The 8489-nt window shown below is 33.0% G+C and overlaps 1 long non-coding RNA gene across 1 annotated transcript; it reads right to left on the reverse strand.

The window, feature by feature from the left end:
* Positions 1–5449: 5449 nt before the first annotated feature.
* LOC145291159 (uncharacterized) lies at positions 5450–8282 on the reverse strand. Its single transcript, XR_013869339.1, has 2 exons — positions 8164–8282; positions 5450–6315 (listed from the first exon to the last, which is right to left on the reverse strand). It is a non-coding gene; the product is annotated as an uncharacterized LOC145291159 (long non-coding RNA).
* Positions 8283–8489: the final 207 nt, after the last annotated feature.

Consider the following 8489-nt stretch of genomic DNA (forward strand, 5'->3'; position numbering starts at 1 on the left):
TCGTGGGATTTCCGTTAGCACCAGACAGCCATATAATGAAAATATGTCACAGACTCATATAAGGATATTGGAGATAAACCGTAATAACCAGATATATTCTGACACTACATTAACCAGATTACTTAGGTAAATGCTTCCACAGTTGTAACAAAAGAGCTACAATAATATCGCGAGGTGTTCATTCACACTGAACATCTAAAGAATGCCAAGCAGTAATATATTACATATGAAAGATGCCACTGTGGAATTTCCAAGGGACCCGCTATTGAAATATTATTTGTTACGCTTAAATCCTAAAAGTTTTACTATAATTAATAAATACATGTATGTATGGGATATCTATGTAACGTTGTCCAGGAACCAACACAGTGTAGCCTCAGTCGCAAAGTAAACAACGAATAGGAACAAATCTCAACTCGCTTTATATTTTGTACAACCACATTTATTTCCTCATTGTTATGACCGTGACGTCACCCACGTAATCATCTTATCTAAAGTGATTTCGAACGTTATTCCCCTCTCTTCCTTTTAAACACTTTATTTTCCTTTATTGAGGGAGGTCATTCCGCATGTATTTGTATACCCCCGTCCGCATGATGTTAGATTTGTATTTTTGAATGATTTTTGTAATACGAAACATTTAAAGAAAATAAAAAATACGAATAAATCAGATAGGAATTGCAGATTACATTATTATGATGACTGAACTTATGCATTCATGATATGAAAGTTTCATCTCCGTTGCAGATATAAACAGTGTTAGACTCTAAGAAAACAATGCCCTCTCAAGGACGTGCTGGCAAAAGTGCATTGAAAATAGTGGGGACTATGTAGAAAAATAATTCTGGATTTCGCTCGTATAATGACACCACTCCCGTTTTCGTAGTTCTTCAACTTTTGAATTTCAACATTGAATTCCTCCATGCAGAAAAAAATGAACTGATCAACATGCGCCGGCGTCTGTTGAACATTTATGATGAAGTTAATGTCAGTTAGAAGAAGGGTTCGTCCATTTCAAAGTGTCAAGTGACAAAGCACGCTCTGGATGCCCCTGCACTTCGAGAAACTATTCAAGTAGAAGACTTTCTGGCGTCTACGAACCTCTACCGTGTAGGGGTAGGGTTTTGTTGTTTGTCGGAAGTATTTACGTCGAGGAAGTACAGGTGGTTCGAATTCGCCAGGCACGTTCTATTAAAATACTTGCAAAATAAGCAAAGGGTAAAACTTTCGGAGATGGGATCGAGGTTGGAGTTTGGTTGCTAGTGAGGGACGTATTAGGTTGGAGATACTTTTTGGATCATGTCAAAGAGCAAGAGACTAGTGATAGATGCACGAACCCAGATGTGGCAACAATGCTACGTGCATGTGCGAATGGTGGCTTTGTAAAGAAATAGGATACTTTCAGGTGTGGATAATTTTCTAGTGCGGTAGAGGGAGCCTACTTTATTCGCTGCAATCTTGGTAATATCTTCAACGTATTTGTTCACTTACGCAAGATATAGTTCAGCTAAACCTCATGTTTCTCATTTGAATTTTAATCAAAACCATATTACATTATTTGGATCCAAGAAAATGTTTACAAATACACGCGGTGGTCTTTAAAAAGTAATTCAAATTCAAGAAACCTTGCTTAATTGGTGTTTAATGGCTTTGAATCAAGTTTCATGAAAATCCGAAATGTTTGAATGTTCACATGGGAGATTGTGTCTGTATTTTATCCCGCATAAAACCCTTTTAAATACTCCAGAAGAAATTGAAATTTATGAAATATTTATTAATTGATTTCTTATAAACATTGTTAAAATTTACTAATCGGAGATATCTGAATTTTCACTCAAACTAAATTAAACTAAATATAACTCACATTAATCACTAAGAGACAGCTGAATTTCAAAATTTATGGTGATCAGTTAATTGGGTTATGAGTTAATTTTACAGCTATCCATCATTACATAGGTATAATTAATCCTACAACTATAAATATATATTCATAAATTTATAAGTTCCTATCTAAATCATTAAATATCTGTCTGATTATTATGACCCTAACTCACTACCTTGGCGGTGTTTTCTGTAACTTCCTGTGTAATGTTTCCTTACTTTCAATATTATGTTTGACCACCAAAATCAACAGAGATTAGACCATTCTTATAATGACATGGTCACTCGTTGATTGCGGTGTAATGCTTGTTCTGTGCAGTTCTAGGAGGTCCACCTTCTCAGGCTTTGCCTTCTCTCTTTGAGAAGGGGTTAGTTTATTACTAATTGCTGCTATAACTATAACTATAATGTTGAATATATCGTGTGTCTGTGTTTCTCGCCCATGTGTAACTTTTATTAATGCACATGATTTTATTTTTGTTAAATATTAACCGAGTATTTAATTAAAAATGAAAGACTAACAAATTAAAAGTAACTTTTAAAAAATATATTTGAAAAAAATAATAATGTAAACACGAAAATGTTTTGCATTTTGAATAAGATCCTGCTGGGCAACGCCGGGAAAAATCAGCTAAAAACGATAACGTATTGAAAAAATAATAAAATGTCATTTAGACTAGATAATTTTATGAATTTTCTGTTATTATAACAATGGACTCCTTGGTTTGTTTATAAAGAATTGTATTCTAGAAATAGACACATATCAAAGATTTCGGTACCTTGCACCAGAAATAAAAATAAACAAAAATAATGCAAACATTACTATTACGGACATAAAGGTCTAGTGGTTCATAATATGGACTGATGAATTAGGGGTTCCTAGTTCAAATCAAGTTCGGCTGTGATCCTTTCCATAAGTTGCCAATGTCTTTCAAAATATAATCCTGACAAGAATATTATCGAGGAAGCCAATGCCAACAATAGAATTTTTCGATTCATACGATCTGATGATGGCCGACTAAATTCTTTTCAATAAAATAGAGTTGCGAAATTATTCAAAATTTATTTATATTTTTGGATTGTTTGGACTGTTGTTCTCATCTTGGGGGGGGGGTCCACAACGTTTCGGTCGATGTTACCTTCGACCGTCTTCAGGTAATTTTTGTTCGCCAACTAGTTTCTCACCTACTGGCCTTCAAAATGATATTTATTTAACATTCAAAAAGAAGTTACAAGCAAGTTATTTTACCGTAAATAGTCAGCACGTGAAATAATGCCTGTTCATAAACATCAGAAAATAAGTTGGTTACTAAGATTGTTAATAACATTCACTATTTACGGAAAATTAAATCGTTTAGAGTTCTTTTTAATAGGATTACGTAAATTAACGCAAATAGATCACAAATGAAAGGTAAAACAGAATACATTGGTTTTGATTAACTTACCAACGGTATTTAGTTTTAAATTATTAATCTATGCCGGCAATGATATCGATTACCGAAAAAGATTGCAATTTCGATTCATACATTTTTTTTTTTGTTTCGTATTTTTATTTTTATGAAAACAACGGCACACATTTTCAGCTATAAAAATATATATTCATTAGCACGGGTAGCCGGCGTTGCCTAGGTCGACATGAAGTTCCATTTTGAACACACCTGCTATAATAAGGATATTAATCATTTTCATCGTGGGCAACATCAGTAACTCCACAACAATTTCAAAAATAAAGGAACGGATAAAAACATGTAAATGTAACCCTCCCCCCCAAGAAGTACGTGATAACCTCTCGGGCAGATATTTCGGCAGATGGGATACAAAGAGAAGGGACTATTTGCCGGATATTGAGCACCTTTGTTGCCCATCCGCTGGAAAGACACCCCCCTAATATATATATATAAATAAATAAATAAATAAATAAATAAAAGAAACTTTTGTTTCAATAAAAATAGCAGTGAGTGCCCGAGTGACCGAAAAATAAAACAGCGACGTAGGCAGGCTTGAATCTAAAATGCGAATGAAAGGAAAAGGTATTTTGCAAGCTATTTTACCCACTGGATTACGACGACTTACGATTTTGTGATCGTGAAAAGTTACGTTTTTAAATATTAATCCGTGCGTAATTTCCGTATCCCCCCCCTTTTTTTTTTTTTTTTTTGTAAAGGCACTTTTTTAACTGGCTTTTTTTTGTAAATAAAGGAAGTTTTCGATTTGCTTTTTTTTGGGGGGGGAGGGCTTTTTTTTTCTAAAAGTGTGGCGTAAGTTTCAATTGCCGGTGAGGTAAAAAAAAAATCTGTCTAGCCGTTTCAAGAATAATAAAAACAAACAAATTAAATATTTTCAGTTTATTCGTAAGTGTTTTTATTTTCTGTTTCTTTGAATATTTTAAAAAGAAAAAAAAAGAAAACATTTTTCTGTCTCCACGAAATCACTTTTTCACGCTAGAAACTTATTCAGATTACTAAATTATTTTATTTGGTGAGGAGTTTGTTTTAACTTTTTTATGCTTCGATGTTTCCAGTGTGAAATAACTCTAGGTCCGTTTTTTTTAAGTCGATGTCGGAAATAATAATTTCAAATAAATCAAATTAAATATATTATCAATATAATTGTTATTTAAAGTTTATTAAATAACACTTTTAAATAGAACACTTAAAACAATTCTCTCGCTAGAAACATTAGCTAACATATTGCTATTTAGTAAAATCAATTTTCCTTAACGTAATATGCAAATGAAGTGACCTCTTATTTTGTATATTTTGCAAGAATCATACGATATATAGGCATAAATGAAATAATAAATGAATGGACCTTTTGTATATATTAATCAAATTGTGAACAAGCAAACAGACAGGATTTAAAAGAAATTATGCTAGAATTGCATCGGTATATATGTGTGTGTGGGCACGTACGCATACGCGTGCTTTTTTTCAAATCGTATTACAAATAAAGAATATACACAATAATATGAAAGTTGTTTACTGCTGTTTCCAAACAATGTTTATTTTCAGTTATAAAAGGGTGAACGGATTGGATATTGCTATTTTTCCTGGGTGTATATATATATATATATATATATATACATATATATATATATATACATATATATATATATATACATATATATATATATATATATATATATATATATATATATATATAAGTATTTTAAACAAGTTTAAAGTACTTACCCAAGCGATTAGCAGAATTTTTGTTTAGATTTTTGTAATTGACGATGATTCTTTCTCTGGTAAAAGAGTTTTAAAACTCCTTGGAACGTTATGCAATAATAGAGATCCTTGGGTAAACATCAGTTGAAATAAATGCTTCTCCTATCGAAGAATTATTTTTATCCAAATCGATGTTTGGTTGGATATTTCGGATCAACTGCTTCTCTTTTGAAATGCCACGAACTTTTTTTTTAAGTAGATTCAGAAAAAAAAAATATTTTCAAAATCTTTTCTAAGGAGTAAAGTTTATATACTTTTGGATATAATTTGATTACTTTATTTGTAATTCATATTTTGAATAGAGAAGGTTATATGTATTAATAAATAAAAAACGCGAATTTAAAAAAAAATTTTTTAATGTAACATTTGTTTCTCATTTTTTTTAAAGTTTATATGTTTTATATATACTACATATGCGTGTGTACATATGTGTGTATATGTATGTATATGTGTGTGCGCGTGTATATATATTCGTGTGTATGTATATTTATATGTGTATGTACAGATATGTGCGTGTTTGTATGTGTATATATCTATGCGTGTATATATATATGTATATGTGTGTATATATATGTGTGTATATATATATATATGTGTGTGTGTGTGTGGTATTATTTACTTAGTTTTAGTTGTCATCCTTTTCTTACTTTAACATCCTCTTATACAACTAAAGCTCATTCTGCCTTCTTTCCTTTCTTTCTTTTGCCTTTTTTATTTGTTTTTTATTTGTTCACCTTTGTTTCAGTCTCTTTTTTTTTTTAGTTTCATTCATTTTCCTATTTTTTTATTTTCCCCAATTCAGTCTCTTTCTTTAGTCTCTTTTTCTTTCTCTTTTTCTTTCTCTTTTGTTTTTTTTTTTTCTTCTTCGCTTCATTGTTTCATTTCCCGGTTTCTTTATTTTTTTCTCTTTCTCTCATTTACTTTCTCCCTATTTTCTTTTTTCTTTCTTTTCTTCTTTTTCCTTGCTTTCTTTCCGTCCTTATTTTCTTCATCCCTTTTCTCACTTTCCTTTCTCTCTTTTTTCTACCTTTTTCCGTTTCTCCATTCTCGTTTTATTTTCCATCTCTCTTTACAGAATAAAACCGCCCCCATCGCACCCACAATCAATGACAAACTAAAACGAAACATCAAGATGGAGCGTTGGTGCTGGTGATGATGAAGATGATAAGGATGTTGTGGTTTGTCTTTTACCGCTGTTGCAATCCTGAAGAAAGATTAGAAATGAAAAATGAATGAAAAATGGAGCGTCTACAACGCGTGTGAGAAGGGCGGAGGTGAAGGAAAAGAAAAGGAATGAAACGTAGAAAAGAAGGTAAAAAAAGGTGGAATAATCGAACTCCGTCCTGATTGGCAGGCGTCGAAGACACAAGTGGGTGTGTCTCCTCAGCTATACAATTAAGAAGCTTCCGATTCGTCGCTAATTTCTTCTTTCTATTCGACGAAGATGCCACCAAACAATCGAGTTTGCTTGTTTTCAGAGAAATTTCGCTTGAGATGCGTTACACACACACACGCGCGCGCACGCACACACACGCGCACGCACGCACACACACACACACACACACACGGACGCCTATTTCGTCCTCTTCTCTCTCACAGCATCTTCAGTTTCGCTATTTATGAGGGTACCTAGTTGATTTTTGTTCTTTTTTTGTTTGTTTTTTTACTCAGAATATTGAGAAGATACGAAGACGGAAGTGATACCATTAAAACGAGCGACCTTTCATGTGCGAGAATTTATTTTTTCTACATAGTCACCACCATTCTCAATGCACGTTTACCAGCGATGAACGATGACTGTGCATTGGCGTCCAGAACGAGGGTTGTTCCAAAAGTAAAGCCTCCTATTTTTTAACTAAAAAATCTTTCCCCAGGAATTCAATGACGCATCTCTGCTTCTGACGCACGTTGTCCGGTCGAAAAATACGTTTAAATATGATATTTTAATTTATGAACATTTCGTATTTATTAGTAGTATAGAGCCAATTATTAATCAATAATTCCGAACTAATTCAATAATAGAACAATCGATACGGACCCGACAATTGGAAGAACAATTGGATTGATAAGACCAAAAAAATCCAAACTTGATTGCCCTTTGAAGCCCGTGGTGCAGTGGATAGAGATGCGGAATGTCTACGATTCCAGGTGAGTGTTTAGCTAGAGGTAACGGTTTCGATCCCACCCAAAGCCGGCCAGAGGATTAGTTGACCAAACCGTGCTGAGATGACAAAAGCTATTGAAGACAGCAATTGCTGTGCATGTAGTTGGAGGATTCGACATTCCTATCCCGTCGCGGTTAACCTGACGAAGGCCAGAGGATTAACTGGCCGAAACGTCATGAAAAGAACAAAGATGTGGATAATCGTCCAAACAATTAAATAAAAAAAAAGCTGTAGTTGTTTTCTTTAGAGCGACACTTTTATCGTTCCACTCTGTCACGCTTATTAATCCTTTGCATTGTTTGAACAGTTTTTTTTTTCAACCAGAAACTAATCCGTTATCAACCCACGAAATTCACATTGGCTTGAAAATTAACAAGAGTAGTTTCACTTGGATAACTGTAATTTGTAAACTAATAATTAGATTGGACTAAACTTTTGGCATGCGTCATTTGAAGGCTATTACTTCGTAAAAACGGCATGGATGCCTTCATTAATAGCACCACTTAAATGTTAGGTTTGAACATTATTAAGTAAGGTGTTATGTGTATAATTCGTACTTACATGATAGACTTATAACATGCTACTCATGTGAATTTAATAAAGGGTTTCGTTTTAAACCTAATGTGGATTCACGAGTTCGATAGAAAAATTTCAGAATTCGACAAGATATACCTGAAGAAGGTCGAAGGTTTTATCGGGTGAAACTTTGTGAAAACATGACTCAATATATGAATAGTAGTCCGAATAACGCAAAATAATTCAAATTATCAATCCTCGTTTGAAAAAAATGTTGAAACATAATAAGGTATAATATTATTATATCTCTATTTTAATCTTCGTGAGTGAATATATAATTGGTGCAAAATTATTTTAAGAATTATCGTTACCCATCGTGGAATGCTGCATAATCTTCTAAGGCAGTTCTTCTCAAACTGAGCGCCCGGGCCCACAGGTCTGTCCCAGAGGTTTTTCGGTTGCGCTTCGTAGAATTCATGTGAAATCTGCCAGCAAATGTACACAAAAAATAACTATGTTATACTATTTTCTTACAAAAATCGTTGTTTCGTTAGCCCTATCTATATATATATATATCTATAAAAGAGAGAATGTGTGTGTGTTAAAATATTTCTTAACCTATATACTCAACAAATTTTTTATCTACAGACTTGAAATTTGGTATATAGCGCATTAAGCTATATGGAAACCTATTTAA

The sequence above is a fragment of the Euprymna scolopes genome, chromosome 12, assembly GCF_053919585.1.
Source record: "Euprymna scolopes isolate OS-2025 chromosome 12, ASM5391958v1, whole genome shotgun sequence".
NCBI lineage: Eukaryota > Metazoa > Mollusca > Cephalopoda > Sepiida > Sepiolidae > Euprymna > Euprymna scolopes.